This window comes from Anopheles merus, chromosome 2L (genome assembly GCF_017562075.2).
Source record: "Anopheles merus strain MAF chromosome 2L, AmerM5.1, whole genome shotgun sequence".
In the NCBI taxonomy this organism is placed as follows: Eukaryota; Metazoa; Arthropoda; class Insecta; order Diptera; family Culicidae; genus Anopheles; species Anopheles merus.
The window spans coordinates 26,105,451-26,133,364 of NC_054083.1; the positions used below are offsets into that span (position 1 = coordinate 26,105,451).

Sequence of the window (27,914 nt, forward strand, 5' to 3'; positions counted from 1 at the left end):
ATGCCGCTCCGTCCCGTTTGCTCGTTCTCTGACATGTGGACAGTCATTCGTCACAATTTCCGTGACTATTCCCGGGTGGAGAAAGTCATCATGTTTTCGGTTGACGATGGAGATGATGTCTTCGCTTGATGGTTGCCAAAAAAAAACAGGCACACACATACACACTCAACGAAGCAGCAACAAACTTAAGAGCAGGTCGCAAACTCCGCTCCTCGCTCGGTACTCGGTTTGATGAAATTATAATGGAAGTGGAGAATAATCCTAATTAGAAAATCACGGCCGCTGTAATACACGATGGGCCGGTTCCACCACAAGCCGGCAAACAAATTGACCAAGTGCACAATGGAAAGCCCCAGAGGAGGTTTGAAGTGAATGGCAAAAAAACATCAGAACTTTCGTGAATTGCCCTGCCATAAAACTGGGCCCAAGTTACGAACGGGCCGTTGGTCCCGGTTGACGAAATGATGACTTGGTTCTGCTGAAATGACACGCTCTCAAGAGTGACAAGGCGACATGTTACCGCTGCTTTTGCAAACTTCTCCATTCCTCGAGCTCCGCGACCAGCGCACTTTCTTAGCAGTAAAACTCCCGGCACACGAGTATAGCCCCTCTTTTCTCTCCCTGTATTTCTTTCTGCTCATTTCAAAAGGAAACGGTCGCGACCGAAACGACCGAAAAGCTGAAAGCTCATTAAAATTGTATTGTCTCACGTCACCGTTGGGAACGGTTTTGCGAAATGGCACTGGGATGCGTCGGTACGACTCTAGAAACGATGGAACGTGGAGTAGTGTGTGGTTGTTTCTTTACTTGCATCTCTCTTTCCCGCTCTTTCCCACGTTTCACTGCTTGCCAAAGCTCAAGCCACAGTTTTAGAGCTGGAGTGGGTTAAATAGAGCTGGCACTGTGTGTAGGCGTGCGGATTAAGAGCTTCGGGGATAACATTCAAAGCGAGGCCGGGATTAGGTTCCTTTGCCTCGGCACGGTGAAACTATAAATGCAGTTGGTGTAGGGGGAGTGAGCGAACTGGTGCTGGTGCTACAATTTGCAAAGCTATTCGCCCGACATTCCTCCCGGACTTCCCAAACGCGTGTAAGTGTGGATATGGCACTGACCGAGGATGATGATGATGATCATGACGATGAGGATGATGAGGTGTAGTGCTTCCCGTGGAACTCCTTCCCCGTACAACTGCCCCTGAGGCTCCAACAGGGGGTCGATTACTGTGCCTGGCCAAGGTTTACACGCTTCGTTTGGCCTGCTCGTACGTTTAGGCTCGTGTGGGAAGAGTTTTCATTGCGCTCGGCGTCCCCAACCCTCAACGACAATAGCAACAAACCCACGAAGGCAGGAAACGAAACGCAAAGGATCACATTCACACAGAATGCCACACCCTGCCGTCCCCGTCACATGGAACAACGAGGGTTTTTTTTCAAAAAGTCTCTCTGGTAATCTGGAACCGGATAATTTCTCCACCGAACCGTGTCGCCATGGTGAACTAATTAAGCACTGGTGGGATGTTGAGGATGAGGGTGGTAGTAAGCTTGGAAGTAAGCTTTCATTTTTCAATTTTTAGCCCTGGGTTTATGGCGTTAGCTTTTGGTTTTCCAGCTCAGCGGCTAGTGGCCACCGTACACGCACCCTTGGGCTGAGCACCCTTTGATACACTGGAATGGGCTCGCTTTTTTTCTCTCTCTCGTTAAGTGGCTTTGTTTTCGTTCTTTGAAAGGAGGTTTGGGACTGCGTGGAAAGGAATGTTTAGAGCCTACCCGGACTAATTTGTCTGCCATCCGTGACGGAGCTTTTTTCGTTATTGTGGTGAATTGGAAATTTAAGCACTTTTGATTAACCGATGCAGGATGGGGGATAATTCCACTGAGTATCAATAGATCGAAGCAACTATGGAATGAATTAATGGTCATGTAATAAAGCTGTAAAGAATTTGACTAGTTCTTTGTATTTACCAGAAATTCATTAAGAGGAGTATGTGGAAAATTACGTCCAAATACTGACGATTTCTTTAACAACGTAATAGTGGTAAAACAAAAGACTCGTGTTAATCACTCGTGTAAAAAAAAATCCGTGCTTTTTTTCCCGATTATTGATCGCTTTCATTTGCTCAATATTCGTGAGCGGCTTCAACCTGGCTAATTGTGGTGGCCTAGTTCGGCTGTCACTACTGCGTTGGCAACAAGTACATTTGTAGCAGACATCGGACTCTTTTCCACTTTAAGATCGAAGGCTGAAATTTCAGCCTGTCAGCTGTTTGCAATGTATAGCAGTTTTCTAGCAGCTATCAAAGGTGGGCTTATCTCAAGATTTATGTACGTAGAAGGTCGATTTTTATCGCTTCTGCTGGGCGTCTTTGTGGCAGACATCTCTCAATCCCTGCATACACATTTTCAAAGTGTAGGGGAAGGTAGGTAAAGACGGACACGTTAAGGAAAATGGTAAAAATCTATGGATATATAAGTGCAACGGCCATGAAAATGTGCATACATTATCTTACACTCATGTTTTATCAGAAAATGTGTTAAAACTTTTAAGTTTCCATCGATTTTTGCGTTTTTTCATGAATGAAAAACATGTTTTTTTTTTCGTGCAGTTTTGAAATGATCGGGTAAGACGGACACCTGATATGGGAAAGATGGACACCATGAAGGGTAAGATGGACACCTATAGAAAACGTTGGAAATTGAAGAGTTTTACAGTACTTTAACATTATCTGTTGTTTTCTTCACTCCTTTTACAAAAAAAAAGTAATTTATAACAATAAAAACAAATTTAATCAACGAAAACCAAATGAAAAAAAGAACACATTTTTAACAAACATCATTTAATTCATTGCAAAAATCAGGTAACAATCAATGAACACAATATTTTAAGAAGAAAGGACATAAGAACAGTTTCTGCAGAATATTTTAACGATGTTAAAGCATTCTGAGTGGAACCAAGAGAAGCATTTCGAACACATAGTCCATCCTGTCACTTGGTCTGAATTGGAAAATTGGAAACCACATGTTTCACATAGGGTGTCACACATCGTGTCGGTCTTGGACTGCTTTTGATTCGTCTTCTTGCAAGATAGCTTTCGTTCTTTTTTCATAGCTTGAATATTTTGGTTGGCTTTGGCTTTTTTCAAAGTAATAACGTACTGATTAGAGGTAATGTCAGCTGCTTTCTCTGCTTGACGTTTTCGTTTGTTGGATCTTGGGGCTACCATCTTAGGCAATGGTAGTATTGCTGTTGGTGACACTTGAAATATCGATTTTTCAGTAACAGGGGTTGAATTTGCAGAACTGCAACCTACGAAATCTTCAGAGGAAACTTGAGTCTCCTTATCTTCAAATAGATTTAATGCAATCGAAGCTTCTTCAACTTGCAAAGGTATTTCATCTATGCAAGCACCAACTAATTGATCGGTTACCTCTGATGGTGCAAACGCATCGTCGTCAAAAATGTTAGGATTGTATGGCCAGATTCCGGCCTTTTTGAACCCATTGACGGCTACACTCATGGTAGCTGCCTTAATAAAAGCAGGTTTCATCAAATCTGCAATGTCATATTGACCTACAACTTTCCCAGGGTTTTGCTGTAAGAATTTCTCCACTTCAGAAGCATAATATGACTTGAAGGGTGCCATAAAAGACACGTCCAGTGGTTGCATTTTGTTACTGCAATGCGGAGGTAATACTAAGACAGTGACGAAATTAGCTCTGGCTTTCTCAGTAAATACTAGGTTCTTCGTATGGGAAGAATGTCCGTCAATAATGAGCAAGGCCGGTTTATCTTCGGATGGCTGCACATTATCCAAGAAATGATCAAACCAGTCATTGAAGATTTCCACAGTCATATAACCGGAAGAATTGCATGCAAATTTGCTTCCACATGGTGCTCCTTTCTTCAAAGCGTCATGCATTCGCATACGAGCAAAAATTAAAAACGGAGGAAGGTGTTGTCCTGCTGCTGACATGCACATTACTGCTGTAGTCGATACCCCACGCTCAGCGGAGGTAATTCCACCGACCTGCTTTTTTCCTTTCATTGCTGCTATCTTTCGTTTCTTAGGGGGGAACCTGTAAAATAAAGGAATTTTGTTTTTCACAACACAAAAAATATAACCAAAATGCTCACAGTACATATTCCAGTCTCATCTGCGTTGAAAATACGATCTGCCGTGATTTTAGAGGAGTTCAGCGCTGCTTCCAATATATTAAAGAATGCAGAAACCGATACCTTATTGAATCCCCTAGCTCTAGCAGCAGAGGTTGCTTCAGGCATCCTGAAGGACAGCTTAGGGTTTCGTTTTATAAAATTGCTAAGCCACGCTACCCCAGCAAGTTTAGTAACCTTGTTAAAAGGGTGCTGCAAGCTATTTTTTTCAGCCAAGTCAAACGCTAGTTTTTGAACATCGATCTTTGTGATTCCGTAGAACCTCTTTTCGAGTTCTAAAAGGTGTGCTACCAGTTCTTCTTCTTGTTGTATACTAAACACAGAATCAATTGGTCCCAGCCGTGGCAAGATGTTGGTTTGCTTAAGATGCCCTATCAGAGTCGTGCGAGGAACCGAATAATTCAATGCTGCAGTTTTCACCGGAGTTCCATTCCTCGCAGATATTATTGCCTTTTCTAGCTGCTGGTTGGTTCATAACTTCCGAATACTCTTACGAATGTAATTTGTTGGCATCTGTTAATCAATAAGCAACAGCAACACAAAATCAATGTAAAACTTGCGTGTCCATCTTTCCCCACAACAGAGTGTCCATCTTTCCCGCTTTGGTGCTGTGATACTTAAAACGATATAAAACTAATTATTTTGTTGTTTTAATTACCGTTCTTTCGCCAGTTTTATGCTCGATAGTCAAGCTAACACGTTCAATTCGAAAATCCACCGGAAATATAAACTATGCAAGAATTAGAGCTTAACATCTGAAGTAGCAAAATTACATCCACTACGTTACTTGGATTACTTTTTTTGTTTGCGGCCAAATTAGACAAATTTAAAGGTTGTCATGTGGACAGAGGGTCTCAAATGTGTTTTTATACCTTTAATTTGAATGCTACATTTTTAAATTATTTTATAATTACTTTTATTATGTATTTTTGAGAAGTGTCCATCTTACCCGCAGTGTCCGTCTTTACCTACCTTCCCCTATGTAGACTAGGTAGTATCATAGCCTGTTTTTATAACCAAATTTGAACGTCATTTTTTTACAGGATGGGTAACAACTTTTGGTCGAACAAGCTTTCTGGTAGTTGGACGAATAAACAAAACACTTTTAGAACCTTTATTCTATTCACTAAAAGTTTTTCAAACACATGAAATACTGCTAATTTTAAGCTATTTACAAATCGACGACTTAACTTTCATCTATGTTTCGATACAACATCTTCGATAAGGAGACCAATGTCTACTACGTATATGCTACAGTGAACCCTCTCTTATTTGAAACCTCTCCAATTTGAAAACCCCCTCTTATTTGAACATTTTTCACAATCGCTTCATTTTCAGTACATGCCATGATCATCCATTCAGTACATTCAGTGTTGCCATGATTATTGAATGATGTTTGCTCAAATTGGCAATCGTGTGCGCAGTTTCCTATTGCAAAAGTCAAAACTGCATACTAAATTCTCTCTTTCTTGTTAGTATGGACTTTTCATTCTCTTTCATCCTCTGTGATTTGAAACCCCCTCTTATCTGATAGTCCCATCGCCCCTCAAATAAAAGAGAGTTTACTGTCCAATGAAACATGATCCGTTCCAATGGCAATTCATTCCCAAGGTGTGTTTATTAGGAAGGTGAATTATTAGCGCGTTTCCGGGCGCCATCATTGAGTTTTTCTATACCCCCCAATTTTCTATACCCCCCTTCAGGAATTCTCGATTTTAATACCATAGCCCCCCAGTATTGTTAAGTCAAGTCGTGAAATGTCAATTCGGTCTGAAGCACTTCACCTCCTAATATCCAAACACCTTGTTCATTCCCCCCGATCTGCCAAATGAAGCATTTTTGATTCAGAAATTATTTGTCAAACTATAAGCGACGATGCTACCTGGTTCACACTCCTTGATTTTACTTTTCATCACCTGATCTCTTTAATGCACCTTGGCATGAATGAAAACATGACCTAGTTTTGACATTTTTTCGAGCAGGTGCTCGAATCTTATTCTAGCTTTGAGGCTGAAATAATCTAGGCTGAAAATCGCATGCTATTTCTGTGTGTGGGGTTGTATGTATTGTTGACAAGACTTCAGTCGCCAACAGTCAAACTCCACATATATGGTGGTGTATGGTGTATGGTGAAAGGCCCCATTTTTTATTCTAACTGGGGTATACCTTTTAAAAAGTTGTTTATTATGAATTGATCGTGAATGATGCGCAAAAATATTCAAAACGCTTTAATTCATAATTCATAGCTCAAAAATTGTGAAACAATCAGCTTGAAGCTCTATTTTCTATTGAATTGAATTCATTTTGTTATCTCATGCATTAAATAATATTTCTTGCAAAATACTAAAATAGCACAATTAATTGAATGGTAGAATATAAGAATTTTACAGCTGTGCATGAAATGTTTTAATAACTATTTCTTTAGCTTCAATTGTCTGAAACGCATCAAATAAAATCTCAAACAATTAAACATAAAGTGATGTTTTTCTAATATCAAAAGCTCACGAGCATTAAAGCCATAGTCATCCCTCCTAAAAAACACACCAACTGGACGTCGAAATTCTAATACGTCTGATAAGCTTGTCTGCATTATGATTATTAACTTGATCGACACATAAAAAACACAATATAACTCCTATCATGCACGTACAATTTGCCGCTATCTAAACCAATTATCTTTGGTTTCTAATTTGCCTCATTTTTAAGCAAGCAAATTATACCGAACCACGTTCGCGTTCTCTGTGTGCGAAAACTTTAAAATCCATGCCTTACACAACACGATCAAAGCAACTGGCTTCATCCTGCCGGTGTAGTGCTTACAAAAACCACGCCCCACCATCCCCATTGTTTGCTGTCGGGTTCAGAGAACGAAATTAAATAATAATCCCACTCGCGTGAGATGCCGGAACGATTCGCGCTCATCACACATCGTACCGTGTCCATGCTCCACGAAAACTAACCGAGCTGGCTCGCGGCAAAGGGGAAGAAGTGGCAGAAACCGATTAGTTTTTGCCGTACAACACACAGGCGAAGTTGCTGGTGCCACAAAAACGGCTTCACTGGACTTACTTCTACTTGCGCTTGTGCGCTCACATGCAAAGCCAGTCCAGCGGAGTTCTAATTGAGTAGTAATCTCTTGCTCCTGCAACGCACGCGGGTGCACCATGCTTGGAAGTCTTCACAAAGAAGACACACACACACATATACACGTAGCTCACATCCACACATGCTAGCTTCATTGTACCAGGCAGGGAGTGTGGCTGAGTGTGCTGTTGCTCCACCAAGAGCTGGAGTGCCACTGATGGGACGTACTGTACACACTGTCCGCCTTCTTGATAACAGCGAAAGGGAGGTAACTATCTGGTGGAGGTGTTTTTGGCTGTCAAAAAGCTGCCAAAACACACACACACACATACACTGGCTCTGTCTCGTGCAATTGATTTATGAAGTTGCTGGTTGCAGAATTTTCTTCCAAGGAGCGAACAGCAAACTACACAGAAGTAGAAGTCCAAACCAGATCCTGGCTTGGGGCTAGCAGCAACAAAAACAAGGCCCACGATGAGGGCGATCACCATCCATCTAGTTAGCGTTTGTATGCCTTTTTTTTTTGCTTCTCCCATACCCAGCAGCCGCAAATGGTTCCGATCTCTGGTTCAGATCAAGACGGTTTGCACACGTGTGTGTGTGTGTGTGTGTGTGTGTGTGTGTGTGTGTGTGTGTGTGTGTGTGTGTGTGTGTGTGTGGTGTGTGTGTGTGTGTGTGTGTGTGTGTGTGTGTGTGTGTGTGTGTGTGTGTGTGGTGTGTGTGTGTGTGTGTGTGTGGTGTGTGTGTGTGTGTGTGTGTGTGTGTGTGTGTGTGTGTGTGTGTTTGTATGTGAATTGTTTATGCAAAATGAGCGATAAAAACCGTGCCCAGCAGCTGCAGGTGGACTTTAACGCACGGGACTATTACGGGAGGGCAATAAATTTGGTTACGGAAAAATGTAACAACCACCCGTGTTCAAACAACCAATGCTGGAGGGAAGGTGAGCGCAAATAGCGGGGTGTAGGGTTTGTTTAGTGTTAGTGAGGAGAGCAGTAGTCTAACTAGACATAGTGGAAACGCAGTCGAAAGCTGGTTTGCTATTTTTTTCTACTCTCCCCGTACTGTTGATCTTCCACAGCCACAACACACAGTATGTTGGACCAAAAATAGCGAAATTAAAATAAATTAGACTTTTCGAAATAATCCGCACTTTGTGCGTTGTTTCTAATTGCTGCACGGTTGGAGCAGCTCTAGTGGTACGAATTGTAGGAGATTTTTTGTTTGCGTAGGTAAATTAGTAACAGTTGCAGTGTAGTCAGTGCAATGTAATCAATTATATTTATTCACAAAGAAAGAGGGTGAATAAAAACAAAAAACTTTCACAATAGTTTGCTTTCTGCTTCCATTGTGCTTAGCATATGGCTTCTTCCAGTTTTTTTTGTAGATGTGATTCATTCGATTATGGATAAAAAATAGATCGAAAGTTGCTTTAACATGCGTCCAACGTTTAATTTTGAATCTATTTCCTTCTTGTGGTGTAGATTACAGCGTGAAACCTTCTAAGAATTTTACTACAACCATGGTCATGATGCTCTCGACACAAAAAAAAAATAATCGGAAAGCCAATCCATCTTGTTCAGCTTTTATCGTCCGAAAGTTTTCATCAGATCCGAGAAAAGAATTTACCCGCTACGTGAATTCGGAGCCACTCTTCTTTTCACCAAAATAGACTGTGACGGTCTCGTGTGCCTCACAATTGGAACACAAAAAAAGGCGGAAAAGAAATTAAGCCTTGTTAACCGTGCTATCGCAACGATCGCTTCTTCTGTCCCCTTTGCAGCATTCAACCACTCTACCACTTCATCAAAGGAGCGAGGGGAAGACGTTCAAGACGTGGAGATGGGCTTTTTTCTGCTGCAGTTGTGTGTTGGGGGGGGGGGGGGGGTGCTATCAGCCCTACAGGAAACCCTTTTTTATCTGAGAGAGATATAGAGAGCGAGAAAGGTGAGCCGGTAACTAAATACTTTCTCGAAGCCCATTTATCAACCCACAGCACGGAACGCAACGCCACAACAAAGTGAAACCGTAAACCTTGATGGTGGTGTGCAGGACGCAGGCGGGATCGAGTGTTTTTGGGGATTTTTCAGTCGGACTGATGTCTGATGGCCCAGGCGGTGACGGGGAAAGGGTGTTAAATGTTAAATTTGGTGTAAAAGAATAATTTAAAACCAGAGCGTGCTCACGGAAAGCCAACAACTCAGTCCCGACACACGCAAGGGAGGCGCTTCAGTTCTGCGGTGCTGCCTCCAAAACCGGACGAGCTTTGATGTGGAATGCTGCTCGAATGGGGAGTAGAATTTCCTTTCAGAGTTGCTCCACTCTCTTGACACGGTCTCCCTGCCCAGTGAAAAACCACTCATCATTCAAAGCTAGTACTGTTCGCAAAGCTGCTGCGCTATCTTGTCTACTCCGCTTCAACTGCGACTACGGCTCGTCTATCTTTTTGGGGAGCAGCAGCACCATTCCCGGCACCATTGGTGCTGGTGCATAGTAATAATCGGTGAAGACGGTGCCCGGTGCTTCGGATTACAATGGTTTTTGCACACCGGCAGCGGTGGTGCCAGGTTTGATTGATTACACGTTGGCACGTAATTATAGCAGGTGGATGGTTCGGTGTGCAGTTGAGCCGTGTCGTGCCGTGGCTGAGCGAATGCTGAGTGCTGGCGAAAGTTAACTGAAGGCTGGTGGTTTGTGCGAGTCTTCGTGAGGTTTACTATTCAGAGCCATTTCAAGCAGTTCAAAGCAACGCAGCAACGATTTTGAGCATGGATTTAATAAGATTATATTGTTAGATTTAATGATGAGCATTTCGAAACAGAGCAAATTGGGTCTTTTTGATGTAGTGCATACGTCATTCGAAGTTCCATAATTTGAAAAGTAGCATTACAAATAACAATATTTTTTTTTGATGAAAATTATATTTGTTCTATTTAATACAATAAAATCAATGATATAATAAAAATAAAAAAAAATAAAAGAAAAGAACAATAAAAACAATATTTTGACTAGATAGTTTAAGCAGGCCGTGGTGTATAATAATAACAATAATAATAAAAAGAATATCAATTATGCAAACAATAATACAAGAAGAAACAAAATCATGCATCAATAATGATGATAATGTTTTTCGTAATAAATCAAATAATTCAGATCATAGTTTAATTTAGTAGTTCATAGTTCATAAAAATTATTAAACTTTGCCCAAAACTTCATCCATGAACTACGTAACGCTGATAGGTTAGGACAGTGATCGGCAAACTTTATGACCGAAAGAGCCAAATTCTACAATAATGTTCGTAAAGTTTCACGTGGAGAGTCAAATTGTTGAACCAAAAATAAAAATGTGTGTAAGTTATATGAAATATATGAAATGTTAAGAGTCGCTATCCCTATGTCAAAGAGCCACATTTTGCCGATCGCTGGATAAGGGGAAGGGAGAGTCGTCAAACGTTACTATTTGTTACATGGGGAGAGATGAAGTTGAACTTCTGTTACGTTACGCTAAATATAATTATAATTTTTTTTCTGAATATTTAATAACAAATGGGTAAAAACGATGATTCTTCTTCTTGACCTTACAACCTTCGCGTTTATACCGGCCTAAAGTGGATTTCGCTACTTTGTGTGTACCATGCAGCCGAGTAACCTGTCGATTGTAGAGGACGCATTTGATGATAGTGGCGTGCGATTGGCAGATGACGAAGGATTCAACCGTAACTCTGGACTCAGGTGTAGTACCGATCCCATTTCTTTCAAACCCAATTCGTTTGAAACAAAGTAGAGATGGATTAGATGCAGTTAGTCCTTTTTTCGTCAGAGTTGGTCATTGGTCGCAATTTTCAGATAGCTCAAAAATGCATCCAAAACACCTGCAAACAGTAATGATTTTGTTTGTATTGTATAAAACATGCATAACAAATCAAACATCACATCCTATGTGAAATAGAATTATCATTTTGATGATGACACCATATCTAAAGCCAAAGAAACATTTTTAGAAAGTGAAGTCCGAATCTTTTTAAATAATTACTAGTAACATTCCTAATCATTACTAAGCTTAAAACATTTCTTATCACTATAAAAAGAGTAACCTGTCGTTGTTTACTCTAAAACACCGGTCATATTTTGTCAAAGCGATCAAGTGATAACTTCATCGACTAATGCTTGTTTGTGAAATGCTCCATTCCATGGACCAACTGACTATATTCAATAAGTCTTTTTAATTGCCCTCCCACACCCTGTGATGCTGTTGGATTCTTCGGCGTCCTGCTCATTGTCAGTCATAATTGCAAACGATCACATCTTCGTCCAACGAAATTTACGTACGGGCAAAGCATCATTAACCATAACCGCGTGTAAAACTCCTTTGAATAATTCTATTTTATGTAGCACCCACAAATTGGACGAAAAACATGTCGTTCGTCTTTCAGTGTCTGTAACCTGAACCATAATTCAATTCCTCAGCACAATCAACAACACACAGACATACACACAGCCAGTCACACAAATGTACAAATTTAATCAGATTTATCGCCCGGGTAACTGAATCGGAGTGGGAATGGCCAACGCACACAAACCGGGCTCACACAGACGCACCGGTACCGCGAAAAACACATCCATTGGCCGGTAATGACGCGCTGGATGAAGGCCTTTCGCGCTGCCATTTTCTCTCCGCGGCGTAATGTGAAGCATAATAATTTAATAAATTTTGAAACGAATGCTTCCCTTTAGAACCTCCCAAGAATTCGGGGGTATCCGGAACCTGTGGAAAAGCCACATTTGCGCGCACCACTGTACCGACCGTGCGTGCGCCAGTACTTAACTGGCTTTGTTGAATAACAAATATTTCCTATTAAAATTCTTTCCATCGCCCAAGAAAGAGAAATGGCGGGCGGAAACGGGACGCGAGTGGCGGCGTGCGTTTGTGGCTGTGTGAATTGGCGTAAATGGAATTTTTACCACAGCAGCAGCAGTGGCAATGAATTCCAACCATTCCAGAACACAGTGTGTGTTTCTATGTGTGTGTAAGTGAACGCGCGGTGTGTCTTCGTTTGTGTGCTGATGATTGTGAATGTTCGGGAGGACGCTCGAAAGCTTCTAAAATTCAAATTCCTTCTTCACACTGTCTCTCTACTCATCCCCACGCCTGTGTTGTATAGTATTGAGTCAGAAGCTTGATCTATTCTTTCTTTCTTTCCTCTTCTCTTTCAACCACCAACATTCAGCAACACGGTTTCAAAGATACGCCCTTTGCAGAAAGCACCATTCGCGTAAAATCCACCGATATACACAAAGCCATTGAAGGATTGGCGCGCGCCCTGGAAGTGCCGAATGTGTGAGCGACCCCCCAGTCAAAGCTCAGCGCGTGCAAGAAGCTCGCGTTTGTTAAATGGGATTACATCAAAATCAAAACACTTTTAAGCGGATTTTCGGCTGGAGAGTCGTCGCTAATGTTGAGTGTCTTGTTTTATCTTTTCAATTTTGGTACGCAAACAAAGGCGACCCATTGGAGAGATCGACACGAGTACCGACATCCAGTTATCTCCCACAGGATTCAATCATTTTTTCGGGGTGAAGTGAGGGGAGGGGGAGTGCGCCGTAGGACACAAAGAAGGCTGAAAGGTCAAATAGTGATGACGCACTTTGCAAACAAGGCAGCTTGCTTTGAATTTTAATAATATGGATTGTTGAACACACTGATTTTGGAGGCGAAGGGCGCCCGCTGTGTATGTGTACGAGAGCTGGATTATGTTCGTTAGTTTAAACTGTGCTCGGTGCGATACGATCGGGACCGGAGCCCGATTTTCCTATTATTTTCTACACCATTTCCTTTGGCGAGGGACTAAAGGCAAAACAAAAAGAATCGAAAAGGACGCCGTTCCAGACCGGCTTATTGGAAGCCCCGTTCCCTGATTTTCCAATCATTATTCACTCGAGTGAGGTGACGCATAAGAAATGGTTTACTTCGGGGGTTTTGTGTTCGTTCCACACTGTCATAGCATTATCCTGACACGTTGGCAGGAGGAGCACAAAAGCGGAGCGGTTTTGGCAGGCGGGAGTGCTAAATAAACGTTCCAGGCGGGGATGAGTTCGATCTAGCAGAACAATGTTATTGTGCTTTATGGTGATAACACATCTCGAGGGAATCGCTATCCCGAAACGGATTCGTGATAATAGAACGCTTCAAGGCAAGGACCGGGAGCACAAACAATGAGAAGCTCTGTTTCGTTTTGAGTTATAATTGGTGTCCTTGTGCACGACGGGCGCCTTTCTCAGTGTGTGTGTGTCTGTGCGGGCGAAAAGCAACAAAACAGCAAAAAGAGACAAACACACACATTGACACACAAACCATTAACCTTTCATCCCATTACAGCTTTATTTGATTGTATAAATATTGGACGCTTGCAGCTTCGGCCCAAGCCAATCAATTAATGATTCATTAGTCCGAAATGCTTTGATCAGCGACCGTCGAGAACGAGTGAGCCGTGCCGATACAAATGGTGGATGACTGTGGCCGGATCGGAGAGTTTCTACGAAATTTCATTTAATGCCCCCCCCCCCCCCGTGCCTCTGTACCGTTGAATCGTTTTGAACCTTCCCTCGCAACTCGCCTTTGTGCTCGGTGCTGTACGCAAGGCTGAGTGAATTGAAAATTTAATGAGATCCTGTGGGAAAATATTGATCTAATTAAATGTTATCTCCAGTGCGCTCTCCAGTGCCGATGCTGCTGTCCCATTAGCCTCTCCCAGGCTCTTCCCATACCCCCAGTTCAGTCCGATAAATGGCGTTCGATGATTTATACCCTACCAGCTTTTTTTACGTAAACAAAACACCCGTGGTGAATGTCAGAGAATGAAATGAAATCCGTACACCGTAGCGGCTCGGGTGGTTCGGGTGGTTCAAAGCGTTTTGTCGGTTTTTATTGCCTCCCCCCCCCCCTCCCCGTTTGTATGCCGCCCAGCAGGGAGGAATAGGGGGGAGCGGGATTTGGTAGCGGTTTGGCTCAAACGAATTTCACATTTCATTCTCGGTAAAACAATAGCTAATTGAGGGTGCCAGTGCTAAACAATCGCCCCGCGCAGCTTGGTACGAATGCGAACGCGTATTATCTTGTGAAGCTGACCCAATGTCTAATTAATCGACTTGAAGTTACAACTGCTGAGCCAACAAAGCGAACAGAGTAACATAATTAGCTGTGAAAGGACAGGAATGTATAACGGGTCACAATGGTTGTTTTTAAATGTATTTTTTGCTATATTCATCGCTATTCTTCAAACTTCTTGAGAAATGATAAGAATCAAAAAGTGTAACAAAAAGTTTAATTAATGTTTTCTTCTTTTCGCTAACCTTGTTTTTGGATCAAAAAAAGTTCAAAAACTTCATACAAATGAATTAATTTAACTTAATGCTAACAGGATATTTAATTATTTAAATACTTTAATGTAAAGATACAAGCAGACATAAATTCATAATTAATTATTTAAAAAAAAATCTACTCAGCTTTAAATGACCTCGAACAGTTTGAAAAAAAGGGAAAAGTGATTTAATCTGCCTGCTGCCGTAAAAAGGAAATTTGTAATGCTCTTGGACATCTCATCTCAGTTTAATGCACTTTGGTCTTGCACATCTCTTATCGTTTTCATAACAATTGAACATAATTTCAGATGGTGAAACTAACCAATCTACCTGTTGTTTGTATTTTATGTTTCAATAAGTTGGAAGCAATATGCAAAATAATTTGAAATAAGTGAAATGAATAATGGCCGAATTGATAACTCTGGCATTGATTCATTTGCTCATTTGTTTGATAAAGATTAGAAAAACTTTGACTCATGTCTTCATGTAAGACAACAGCCGGTGAGGAAATTTTCTACCGGCCCACACGCATCGCTCTTTTCACGACCATTGTGCTGTCTGTGGCCATGTGAGCGTATGCGAGCCCAACGATGATGGATTGTACCGTCCGTTCCTTTTTGGGTAGCTACAACGCACCGCACAAAACCTAGAAAAGCTCTTTCAGCTTGATAGTGCTGTTCCAATCTGCTGAAGAAAACGCGTCAAATGGTGCGCACACGCACACGGGCTTCACAGCACCAGTACTTTTATGAGTTTAATTAAATTAAGCCAGTGAAGTGTGAAAGCGGATGCTGCCGCTTTCGGGGACCAGATTGTTCGGGCTCTGTGCAGAGTAGCCGGGGGAAACATCAACAGACACAAATGTTCTGTGTGTATGTGTGGCATGTGGGAATGTGTGGAGGCTATTTTATGGAGCAGAATTAGATCGGGCGTATCGTAGCAGCTGCTTGAATAGTGCTTATGACGACAGCAATTATGTAGTGTAGTGCGATGGGTGGAATTATTTGCCTAAATAAAGGTCTGAAATTGTTTGCAAATTTACGTTCGTTTGCCCAGTCGCTTTCATTGAAACGATTGGCCTAGCCGGGGCAGGTTTTCAAATAAAGACACAAAGCTGATCGTATTTTTTATTTCTACATTCCATGCCAGCATTCATTGGTTTTAGGCGTTGCGCTCTGTTTTATCTGCATCCTAGTTTTAATTTGTGTCACTTCGCATGGCAGCACTCGAGCACTTCGTGTGCCCCGCAGTGCAAATCATTCAAGCGCAATAATATTATAAATGCACCACCGGGCACACACACACACACACACACACACGGGACGATGCGACTTCGGACGTGATCTAATTCCATTCTTTCCTAGCTCTCTGTAGTGTATGTGTGCTTTTTTTCTCCTTTGCTTGTGATATAGCAACTCGCATGCAAACCTTTTTTTCTGCCTTTGCAGATGACGCTGCTGCTGCTACTCGCTTCATTTAGCAGTCAGCAGCATGGCGCCCAGAGGGGGTGGAAGTGAACGAAAAATTGCAGCTGGTGCACTAACAGCAGCAGTAGCAGCAGCAGTAGCAGCAGTGTCAGGCTGCAGCCAATTTCTAGCTGCAGCAATAAATCATCGGCCATAAGTTATAATTTCCCACCCGATCTCGCCGTGCTTCTGTGCTTTTCCTATGTGTGTGTGTGTGTGTCTATTTCTATAAATCAACTGTCCCGAAACGACGGGGTACACAGCCATCTCTGTGTGCCGGTACCGATCGTGACCGTTTCGCGCGGGTTGAATCTTAATTTTCTCACATACGCGCGGGGTGAGGTACGGGCGCGACACTGAGACACATTTTCGCTGTCAAAATTGTCGAAATCATTCGTTCGTCACGTACCTTGTGGGGTCCGTACTTGATAGAAAAAGAAGAAATAAACAGCACCGGGGAGCATTTTGCTGCGGGTGCAGGCCGCAGCAGAACAGTAATAGTGGGAGGCGAAAAAAAAAATGGAGAACTTCCCTACAGCGAGAAGCAATTAGTACGGACTGAGCATCCAGCTTGCAAGCTGGAACCAATCGTTTTCACCTCTGGCAGACGTTCAATAGTGACCCTGTTTCAGAGAAGAAGAGATTGATACAGAGCGATAAGAGGAGGAGGAGGGAAAAACGCACAGTTCGTCACTGCTTCCTTCATTTCCATCATCATTACGCGAGCAAAACGGTTTCCCCGTGGGTGATGTTCTGCTTCTCGCACACCGCTTCTGGCCACCTGCTCCAACGCTGGCATGAACTATCCCTTTCGGGTACGGTGGAGAAAATTAAATTATGCAGTAATGGTAATTGAAAACTGTACTCATTTTTCTTCTCAAACCATCAGAAAAAAGGCCACAAACACACATAGACACACATATACTTTTACAGATTGGATTTTCCAACCGCCTTGAGGCTACGATTCAATTTCAAGTAATATTCACTTTTGCTGCATTCATCATACGAAATATTCATCAAAATGCAAACAATTCCCAACTCATGCTTTCCCGTTGCTGGCAGAACCGAGTTTTTTCCGCACTCGCGGTAATTTGCCCATATTGTGATGGGTCACAGCATACCTTCATCACGGGAGCAGTGCTTCATTTGCACCTTTTTGGCTAAGGTGGGCGAAATTGCTTTTGAACCCCGACAGCAACGAATGGTATGTGAGAGCGAACGAGCGAGCGAGCGAAACAAAATCAATCACATCAATTCGGCGCTTGTGGCGGAACGTTTGGCTGACGTTGCGGCCGTCGAGTAAGCAGTTCGCCCGACGGCAAACGTTCGCCTGTCAACGGAGCTGTCAGCGGGGTTGTGTCGCGTGTGCCATCGGTATGCGCTCTCAAACTGCAATCCCGACGCCAAATCGCGCTGAGATGGGAAGCAAAATGACGAATGATTTTGCAATCATATTTGTCGTTCAGAAGAAAAAAAAACACGACTGAAGTTTATTAAGGGGTATTCTTCGTCCTCCCCCACTGTTTTTGCTCTACTTCTATCTGTTATTCGAGGTTGCCTGAAGAGGGTGACAGGATGCAATTTCAGCGATATGGGAAGTGAGTCAAATGGCAGGTGTTGCTGCCGTGCTCCCTATTGCAATACAGGATTTTTTTCTGCTCGCCAAAATTGACAGATTTCATGCATTTCGATGCACACGGTGCCAATGCAGCAGATCAGAGTGTTTCTTTTTTTACATTTTTCTCTCTTTCTTGCTGTGGATCATTCCTTTGTATCTTCCGTCTTTTGGGAAAAAAAACGATTTTGTGAATTTGTAAGCATGTTATTGTATTTGAACTGTCGTCTTGGTGACAAGTTTTCCTTCCCTTCGTGGAAGCAATGATGAACACCTAATTCAATTTATCACATAGGCTAGGTGGTGACATGTCCCATCTGGTAACGATGGTTGGGCAAATAGTTCTGCCACATTTTGCTTCAATTTCCGTTCAATTTGTGATATGAAATTGAACTCTAAGCAATTTGTTACACATTCATTAAATTTGGTAAATTTGTAAAGAGCTTAGCCATTTGTTTGTTTACTTGATCTCAACTTCAGTTTGAATATATCTGTATGTGTATTTATACGTAGGTTAAATCGTTTTCATTATCAAGAAATTAGTGAAAATTATAATTGGCTTTAATCTTATTCTATTTCAAATTACGAAACGGTAACTTTACGATTAAATTGTACATGTATCTAAGCTAACAATTTGGTTGCTTCAACAAGTTTAAATAAAAAAAAACTAAACAGGTAAATTCACAATTGAATGATGCGTTATTAAAAAAAAACGTATTTTTAAGGTAAATGTACCATTGCTGGTACTATTTGTTGAGAAAAAAGTTTTTTGAAATGAATTGATGATAAAACACGGTAAAAAATATCAGTTTTTCATCATACAGTAATTGTAACACATCACATTATTATTTAATTATTATTATTATTTCATTTAATTTCATTTCATTTATTCAATCCAATATCATCTATCAAGGCTGTATAAGATAGACTTAAAACTAATTAAACACTAACAAATAAACAAAATCATTCATGAAAAACTAGGCCTAACTAAACTAGTCTTGACCTTCTTCTTCTTCTTCTTTGGCTCAACAACCGTTGTCGGTCAAGGCCTGCCTGCACCACTTGTGAGTTTGGCTTTCAGTGACTAATTGATTTCCCCCCATAGCAGGATAGTCAGTCCTACGTATGGCGGCACGGTCCATTTGGGGATTGAACCCATGACGGGCATGTTGTTAAGTCGCACGAGTTGACGACTGTACTACGAGACCGGCTAAACTACGAGACCGGCTCTTGACCTAGCAAAACATAAAAGAAAAAGAAACACAGGAAGAGCGTAGAGACTATCATAAATTTAATGAAAAAAGAGAGTTAATGAAAACTAATTAAATTAGTTTTTATGAAAACTAATTAAATTAAGAATAATTAAATTATTTAAATGAAAAATTGCGGTTACGGAAAAAGTTAAGAAAGGAGTCGAAATCAAAGATATAGTAAAAGTGGTTAAACAACCTGAAAGAGGATAGAAGAGGATCATTGAAAGAATAAAGAGTATGACGTGTTTCAATTGACAAAGAATCGCGGGGACGAAGAGAACGAGAGGGAATATACAGCGAGATGGACGAGATTAAATTAGGAGCATCAGTAGCAGAACGTAATAGGCCACCAATATTTATTATTTTACGAATTAGTACCACTAAAGAAAATTACTCGTCCGCCATTACGGTTTCAAGAGAGCAATACTAATGAAACTATTGATACAAATAAACACAAACAAATGAACAATACATTTCCATTCTTTGAGTGTAACGAATTGATCGAGACAATTTCACGCCGTGAAGCTTGGAAAGGAAGTTAAAATAAACATGATTGAAATATTAAAATAAAACAAACTTATTTGAACAGGAATGCATTGGACTGATGGTTGTGTATGACTCGACACTTATAATAATTTTTAACCAACACTCTATAACGTATAATTTTTATACCAAAAAATTTTGATAGAACTCGAACTCATAAGATGCAGCATGATGATGATGATGGATGGCCTGCAGCAGGCCAAGACCGCAAAGCTCTGAAAAGATAAATATAAAAAATGGTATTTTATTATCATTAAGTGTATTTCTTTTGCTTGTTGTTGTAAAAGCAATACGAATGGTCCTACATCATCTGAAAAATTGTTCAATATGAAAACATTATACAGTCTGTTCCCGAGTTACACGGTTCTCGACTTACGCGGATTCGGAGATACGCGGTTTTCTGAATTTGACAGATTCAATGTCAAATCAGTACAATTTGCTTCAAGTTCGGTATAAATTGCATTTTTACTAACCAATTGAAATCGCTTAAAAGCCAGAAATATTAGAATTTTCAGCACAAATCATATGAAATAAATTATAAAGTGTATAAAAGTGCTAAGTTAAATAAAAAAACTGCGAGTGATAAATAGTATTTTGGTCAAAAACGTGAAAGTCCACTTACGCGGATATTCGAGTTACGCGGATTCGTCGGGAACGCAGAAACCGCGTAACTCGGGAACAGACTGTACTGACTACGGCTTTAATTACGTATGTTACCTGTACCTATGATGGCAGTATGGTAAAATATCAAAATAATTCAAAATAAGGTCATTTTGTTACATTATGCTTATTTACAGCGATAGTAATGACACAAATTACTTTATGAAATCCTTGGTTTTCTCTTAAAAAAGTTTATTCATTTGAAAAAATAATGAAAATATGGTCACTTTGCTGTTGAATACCACTATTTGAGGATTTGAATCCTTTTTAAAGCCCAAACAACATTTCTTACCTATATAAATTTCGAAATTATTTCGGAATAGTTCAAACAATATAATAAAATATATTTATTTGCTAAAAACTGATTCAAATGTGGTCCATTTGGCACGGGCATTGAATTGCTTAGCCAGTTCAAATGTGTTATTGAATGCAGTACATCAAAATCTTAAAATATCATCGTATGATTGAAATAAAACTTGAAATATGGCAAAGATGGCGTTATATCAAAACAATCAACACAACCCCTGACTCAATTGAAACACTGCGTTTGAACAATTTTTACTTAACAGACCAAACGTTATGTTTTGTCCTGTCTTTCTTCAGCAACGCCAAAATAAACCACCACCACCACCACCACCACCCATCACTGGTGGATTGATTTTCTGTGTGAAAATTCATGATACAGCACTTCAAACAAACAGCTCGCCCAAACAACTCCAATTGATCCCACGTCCGCCGACAAGTCCTTGACGTTCGAACCAACGTAAAGCGCCTCCACAGATCGGATTGGGAACTGACCACCACTGATGCATACCAATCGCCAACAACGAAAACAAAAAAGGGCCAAGCTATGCCAAAAATGCTGGCACGATGAAATGAAAATTCAAACCAACATAAAGCAACGCAACGCCCACGCCCGCTTGGCATGGTAGCTGTTGTATTTTTTGTGTTCACCAAATACCCCACTACCACACACACATAGAGTGGGCATTGCTGCAAGTGTTTCCAGTGGGCAGAAATAACAGAAACGAGTTTCGCATGCCATGAAGGGCTCAGTTAGTTTGCGACGCGTTTTTTTTTTTGTAGACTCTCTCCCTCATTCCGTCCGTTACTCGCGCGATTCAAACTTTATTTGCATTCCATTTGTTTGCGTGTGTTTGGGTGGAAAAGTCAGCCTGCGTTGGCTGGGTTGCGCAAGGATAAAGAAGGATGGTACACTTCGACGAAAGTGGGAAAATATTACACACGCCCGCTGACTGAAGCCGACCGCCGGGTGGAGGTGCTGTGTGAGCAAAAATTTTCGCACCAAAAAGAATAAAGCTTGAGCGATCGTGCGCTTGTCGAGTGCTTTCAAATGAGAAACGAAACGCCCAAAAAACAAAAAAAGGGAAAACAAACAACACGACAAAACAACAGTGAGGAGCATAAGAGTGATACAGTTGAACAAATAAGCATAAGCGGCGACTGCTGGCCGGCCGTTGATATAGCTTTGCCGGCACGTCAAAATCCAACCTGTGTTTTCAGTAAACAAAGGTGCTTTCCGGCCGAAAGCTTGTCTTTATGCTTTTTTATACCAGTTTGGCTGCAGTTTGCCAATTCACGAGGTGCTTCGTGGAGCGACTTTTTCGCCACAGGATGATCCTTTGGAGTTTTTGCGAGTGTGTGTGTGTGTGTTTCCATGTTGAATGCACGATGCCCGCGGGTGTACATTCAAAGCAGGCAGAAATGAAAGCCAAACAGTGTGTTCGGGAAGGATAATAACACACCTGCTAGGAAGATAAAGAGCGAAATGTCTTGCCTGGTTTTTATCACACACGCTGCAGAGATTTAACTCGATCACTGGGACACTATTTCATCTTCCTTTCCCATTCCTAGCCAGTGTGCGTCAAACGGGATGGGAGTGTCTTTCGCTCTTTATCCTTCAAACGAGATGGTTGATTCGTATATAATTTCACTCACCCACACACACACACACACACACACACGCCCATAACGAACCTGTTTCCACTTTGCCATCTCGTTCGTCTCTGGAGATTGGCCTGCTCGGGTGACACATAAGCCATGCCAGCTCGCCCAACACTTGCTTTCCACGAAGCACGGAATTCATGGACACATTTCAAGTACCGAAAGCGAACCGCATGCATACACGACATGACGCTTGAAATGGATACAGTACAGGCTTGGGTCACATTTCTATCCCGCCCCAGCCGGATCCCATAAGTCCTCCAGTTCCGTGCCCGGTGCGCCCAAAGAATCCTTCAAAACATTGCCTTTCCAGTGGTTTCGCTCGAGTGTGTGACGTTTGTTTTGTGCGCTGTGGAAGAAACGGATGACGATGGTGGTGGTGTGGCGATGGTGGCGGCTGCAATCAAAGCCCAAGGCCACACACACGCTCACTCCGCCCAGTGGCTCCCTTTGGCCTAGGTTGACTTATCTGTCGCCGCGAGCGTGGATGAACTGTAGCTATCTGCACGTGAGTTGTGATACGTCCTGTGCGTCACCCGGCGACGACCCAACCTGGGGGGAATTGGATTTGCCTGTCGAAGCACATTCCTTTGGAGCACCTTCCGCAAAGGTAGCAGAGGTGCCGCACGAAACCATCGCCACTCCCCACGGGAAGGAGCGGTTCCGTTGTGCTGCATGCCTAGCATTCGCACCCGAAAAAGGTGAAAAACTACCCCGTTCGGTGGTGGGTTGTATGGGTTTGCTGGTGCGGAATGGTGTGTCTTCCATTTTGCGTACCCAGGTGGAAGCAGCGCCGAGTCTTTAATATCCGGGCCGAGCTTTGTCACGAAGCGTAACGAGCGGGCTCGACGCGTGCAGGTGCGAAACATTCGGCCATGGCGCTTTCTCCTCCGAGAGCAATTTCCACCGTGCGGCAAAAGCGCAGTGAAAGGAAAGGCCCTTTCTCGTGGCGGGGATTTTTAAAAGGTGCAACGTTCACGCTCGGCTTTTGGAATGTGACAATTGACTGAAATTAGAAGCCGTGGTCTCTGCGGTTCACTTTTGTGGTGGTGGCGATGGTGCTGTAAGCGGATTTTATCACGCCCAACGGGGATTCGCGCTGGTTGACAGTGCTGCATGGGTCGTCGTGGTGAACGTTCGTTGTCTATTTGCTTACACTAATGGCAGCTGAGCAGTTAACAGATCGTAACCAGAAGGAGTACAAAGTGGACCTGCTCTAGTTGTTACTTAATCAACGGAAGTGTAGCATCAACGTATTTTTGATGTTATAACCCAAAAATTGCTCAAGGACAGCAGTCTCAGTATTAATTTTTCAACAATCAGCAATTTAACATCAATTACGACGAATAGAATAGTTGATGAATCAGATTTTTGATATTCTCAAAATAATAATAAATAACAAAATTCTAGGCTAATTATTACAGCATGTTAGTACTAATTGCTTTTACATTTCTTTTTGTTTTAATTTATGACAGTGTACAATAACTCAAACATGTTTCAGTTGAAAGTTTCGACGTATATTGTAGGGAAAAAAAACTATTACTTGCAACACTCAAAAGCTGATTTGTTAAGAAACATGTTTTTTGAAAAGTGAATAACAACCATGCTGTGCTACCACTTGTTCCTACACCACTTCCTGAGGATATTAATTTCAGCCATAAATCATCCTAGAACACCGCTTCCCTTCCTTCACTGTGCATATTTGATCTACAAATTATAAACCACTTTCTCATCAAACTGTGTGCGCTCTGCATACATTGTGCTGGCCGTTGTTTCATCGTCATCTACGCTCCGATTAGTTTTGCTTCCTCTCCGGTTTGTTTACCTTGCCTGGAAAATCAGGAAACCACATCTCATCTCAAACACATGCTAGAACAAAAACGAAGAACCCGAACCATTCCACCTCCTTCCCCCAAAGGCATTATTTCGTTATTCATCTACGGAGAGGGATCCACTTGCCCCACAGAGATCCGTTTTTCGTGAGAATGCTCGCCAAAACCAAGAAACAAAAAAGTGCAGTCATTTGTCTTTTTCACTATTTTCCCTCACGACAAACCGTGCCGCATTTCGTCAGCCTTTCGACAGCTCACGGTAAACGGGCTACAGCCCGAGTACCCGTTTCTGGGAGGGAGCACCCGGGGACAGATCCAGGATTAGGTGAAATCGGTTTGCCGTTCTCAACCTCAACACTCAACCAGCGCTTCCTCGGCCACGGATGTGTGCTAAGGGCTGCTGCTGCAGGAGAAACGGCTCAACAGTGGACAACGGTGTGAGCAAATGATATATACGTTCGCAAACATACAACGGATGATAGAGTTTGTCCTTCGTTTTTGTGTATGTACACACACCGCTACAGCTGGTGGAAAAGAAATGATATCCTTCATCGTGCCGACTGCTTGTTTGTGCTTAAGAGTTGTCCGATGTCCTGCGTACATTCGTTTATTCCGTTCCTTTTTTTGCCCCAAAAATAAACTATCATTACCAGTTTAACTGGAAAACGCGCTTCGTAATAACACCTTTTCTACTCTAACCACTCTGGCTCGTCTCTCCACACTCATCGTTTGTCTTTTCTTCCCTCTCTCTCTCTCACACCGTCTCATTTGACGCTTTCTTTTTAGATAAACCCGGAAAGCCCGATAGCTCCTGACGTAAACGTTTTTCACTGCTTTTGGGCGGAGCTTGGCGACAGTGAATGTTGTGGTCGGGTGCAGGAGCCGGCCGAGTGTTTTGTAAAGTGTCGTTTGTTGCGCTGCCCCGGCTAGGAAGATGAAGCGACATCGTTAGCATCATGAAAGGTGGTAAGTGCAATTTCTTCGTACTTTTTGTTTTTTACTTTATTTGCAGCATGCGCAGCACTGTTGCTCGTTAATGGCGGGCTGTTTGTAGCCAATCGGACTCACTTGCCAGCTATATTGGCAGCTTGGTTGTGGTTCAAGTTCCCTGTCGTTTAAGTAATCCTACGGGTGGTGTTAAATGATGTTGAATAATTGCATAATCGAGCAGAAGAAATATTTAAACAGAGCAGTAATGTTTGCTTGTATTTTTTTAACAAACATTGAATGTATTTTACACCCTAGTCATGATTATAGAAATATTTAATTCCAAATTTTTCATCATTAGTTTGAATGCAAAAAGTTATAATACTGGTAATATAAGAAATAATGAAAACCCACATTTCTGGACTCGTTTTATTCTATAGATTCAAACAGATCCCTCCAAAAGACACGAAACGACTAACGAACAAGAAAAACAATTTCCCTGGGATTCAGTTTCCACCTGGTGGCCCTTTAAGTGTCTTGTACAATGTAGCTCCCGCTGCAAAAAGTAGTTAGCTTTTCCATCGCTTTCCTCCACTCTTGCCACCAACTTCAGACAAATCAACCGACACATATACATACACACACTTTACCTTTTGAAAGGTTTTCATAATGTCCTTGCCTGCCAGCACTGACTGAGTGACATGCATCCATCGCCGCTGGGCACTGGTGTTCCCGTGTCCCGTAGCACCCAACTCACTCGAAGGCGCTACCATTCAGGCGAACGGACAAACTTTTGTAACTATTTATTTATATCTCACTCCGATTCTCTCGCCTCCCCGCCACCTGGCAAGTCCTGGCACGTTGATCCGTCCTTTGGCAGAGGCAAGGGAGGACCATTTCATTCAATGCAGCCAAGCACAACCGGTTCGCAAACATCCTTCACTCACCTTCATACATGGCGGGACCGGTTCGAGCGAACCTTTCGGTTCCGGATGAATGCGAAGTTGTAACGTTTCCTTTTTCCCCCGCTCTTCTCCTTGCATGAGCTTTACAAAATGGAGCAAAAGACGATGAGGATGACGAGGACGACGACGACGGAGGACTGCGTCATGCGTCGCCGTTTCCTTTTTGCCTGTCGTTCCGCACGGATGACTTTCTTGTGCATTTTGTGTCTTGGGAGAACAGCAAAAAAAAAAAAAGCCATACTCTTTTTATCCCAGCAGAAGAACGGGTTACTCACTCACAAGACACAAGCGGGGGAGCTGAAAACGCCAAGACGATACCACCAGCGCTATACACAGCACCGTACGACAAATTGTATGATGTAACAACGTTTAAACCAAATGAACCGGGGACGGGGCACACGCTTTTTCCGTTCGCTCTCCATGTCCCGCACGTTCTCGCTGCACGGGCAGCTTACCAGCTTGCAGCAACGAATGGCACCGTAGCGGCAAGATGAATGAGGAGACTAAATTTGTCGCAAATGGGTCAGAATTTGCTTTTTATCGAATCATCCCCAGCTCCGTCGTACCGCACCGATGCGAGGGATTGCTTTATTTTGCTGCTGCAGTGTGAAAAGTGATGAATTTGTGTGTCGAGCTTTCCTATTTCTTCGTGGTGCGTTTGTTGAATCGCAACAAAATGTTGAATACTTTGCGTCCCATCTTCAGCATGATGGAAACTGCTGATTCATTTGCTGCAGTAGCGGGAAGGGATTGAAATCTGATTAACTGAATTGACCTCCTTTTTTTCGGAACGAAAACTTGTTAAATCGGACGTTTTGCTCGGCTAAAGATACACTTGCGTGGTGGAAGACTTGCACTGTGCATTGGAATTGATATGGATATCGAAACCAAATAGAATTCTGAAGGATTTTACAAATAGAGAGCGAATGGATTTCGTAAATCAAGAAAGAAGAAGAAAAACTGGTATTTTTCAGCAAGTTTAAGTCAGTTTTCTACTCAATTTGAACAGTATTTGTTTGTATTGTTATTTTTTCATAGTTTTAAAGGACTCTTTTTAACCTTGGGAAATGGATTATTAATGAATTAAAGAGTTTAAGCTTTACTTATTACAATCATCTTGTATTATGTTCGTCAACTTTCACGACTCCAAGACTCCACGACTTTCACGACGGCCAAGTCGGGCAAGTTCAAGCCTCATATGGGTCGTCCTCCCTGAGGACTGACAATACGGTTGCTTGGTACTGAAAAAGTTTCGAAAGCCTGTGGGGACCGTCATACACAGCACTATACTGTAGTTTAGTACGTCCTCTAGTGGACTATGCTAGTATAGTGTGGTGTCCAACAAGTGCCGCCTGGATTGCTAGAATCGACAAAATCCAAAGGAATTATACACGCACTGACACCAAAAGATCCTCTTCCTCTCTACTTCGTCCGTTGTCGCCTGTTGAATTTAATGCTCCTACAGGATCACCGTTTAGTTGCACAATCGAATTTTATAAGAGGACTGCTTCTAAACGCAACGGACGTTCCTAATCTACTTATACAATTTTCTTTCTATATGCGCTATCTCGCGTCTTGTGGCATCGTAATTTTCTTCATTTGCCCGCAAGACTTACTTTTTACGAGTCATGCGATCCTCTGCTTCGATATATCCTGGCGCTCTATCAAACTTCCCTTCACTTTGATTTTCATCTTGCTATCCTTCGTTCAATTTTCATACATTTAATTGATTCCTGTAGAGCTTCCCCCTGCTAAACATTCCTAGCCTAATACTTTTTTCGTTGTGCGTCCTCCCCAGTGCTGCGAAATGTAATGAGAATCTCGTGATAATCACCATCGAAAACAATGAATATAATCGAGGTAGCTTGATTAGCTACTTGATTGCTAATACTCAATGAAAGTGCATCATGACATGTCAAACGCACTATGCAAATGCTTGAGTCCAACCCGATACTTTGACTAACAAGCTGTGTTTAATGCCGGCACAAGCATAATCATGATTTTTTGTCTGGCTGTGAACAATGCTGCCCAATTCCACTGCTTCAGTCATCAACACTCATGACTGAAACGAAGCTTAA

At 42.1% G+C, this 27,914-nt stretch overlaps 1 protein-coding gene across 6 annotated transcripts in view; it reads left to right on the forward strand.

Moving 5' to 3' along the window:
• Positions 1-27,914, forward strand: part of LOC121594942 (potassium voltage-gated channel protein Shal) — a 121,178-nt gene that overhangs the window by 32,088 nt on the left and 61,176 nt on the right. For all 6 annotated transcript variants that reach the window (XM_041918805.1, XM_041918804.1, XM_041918810.1 and 3 more), the window contains one exon: positions 24,731-24,910. The gene's annotated coding sequence lies outside the window, so the exon portion shown is untranslated. The remainder of the gene's footprint in view (positions 1-24,730; positions 24,911-27,914) is intronic.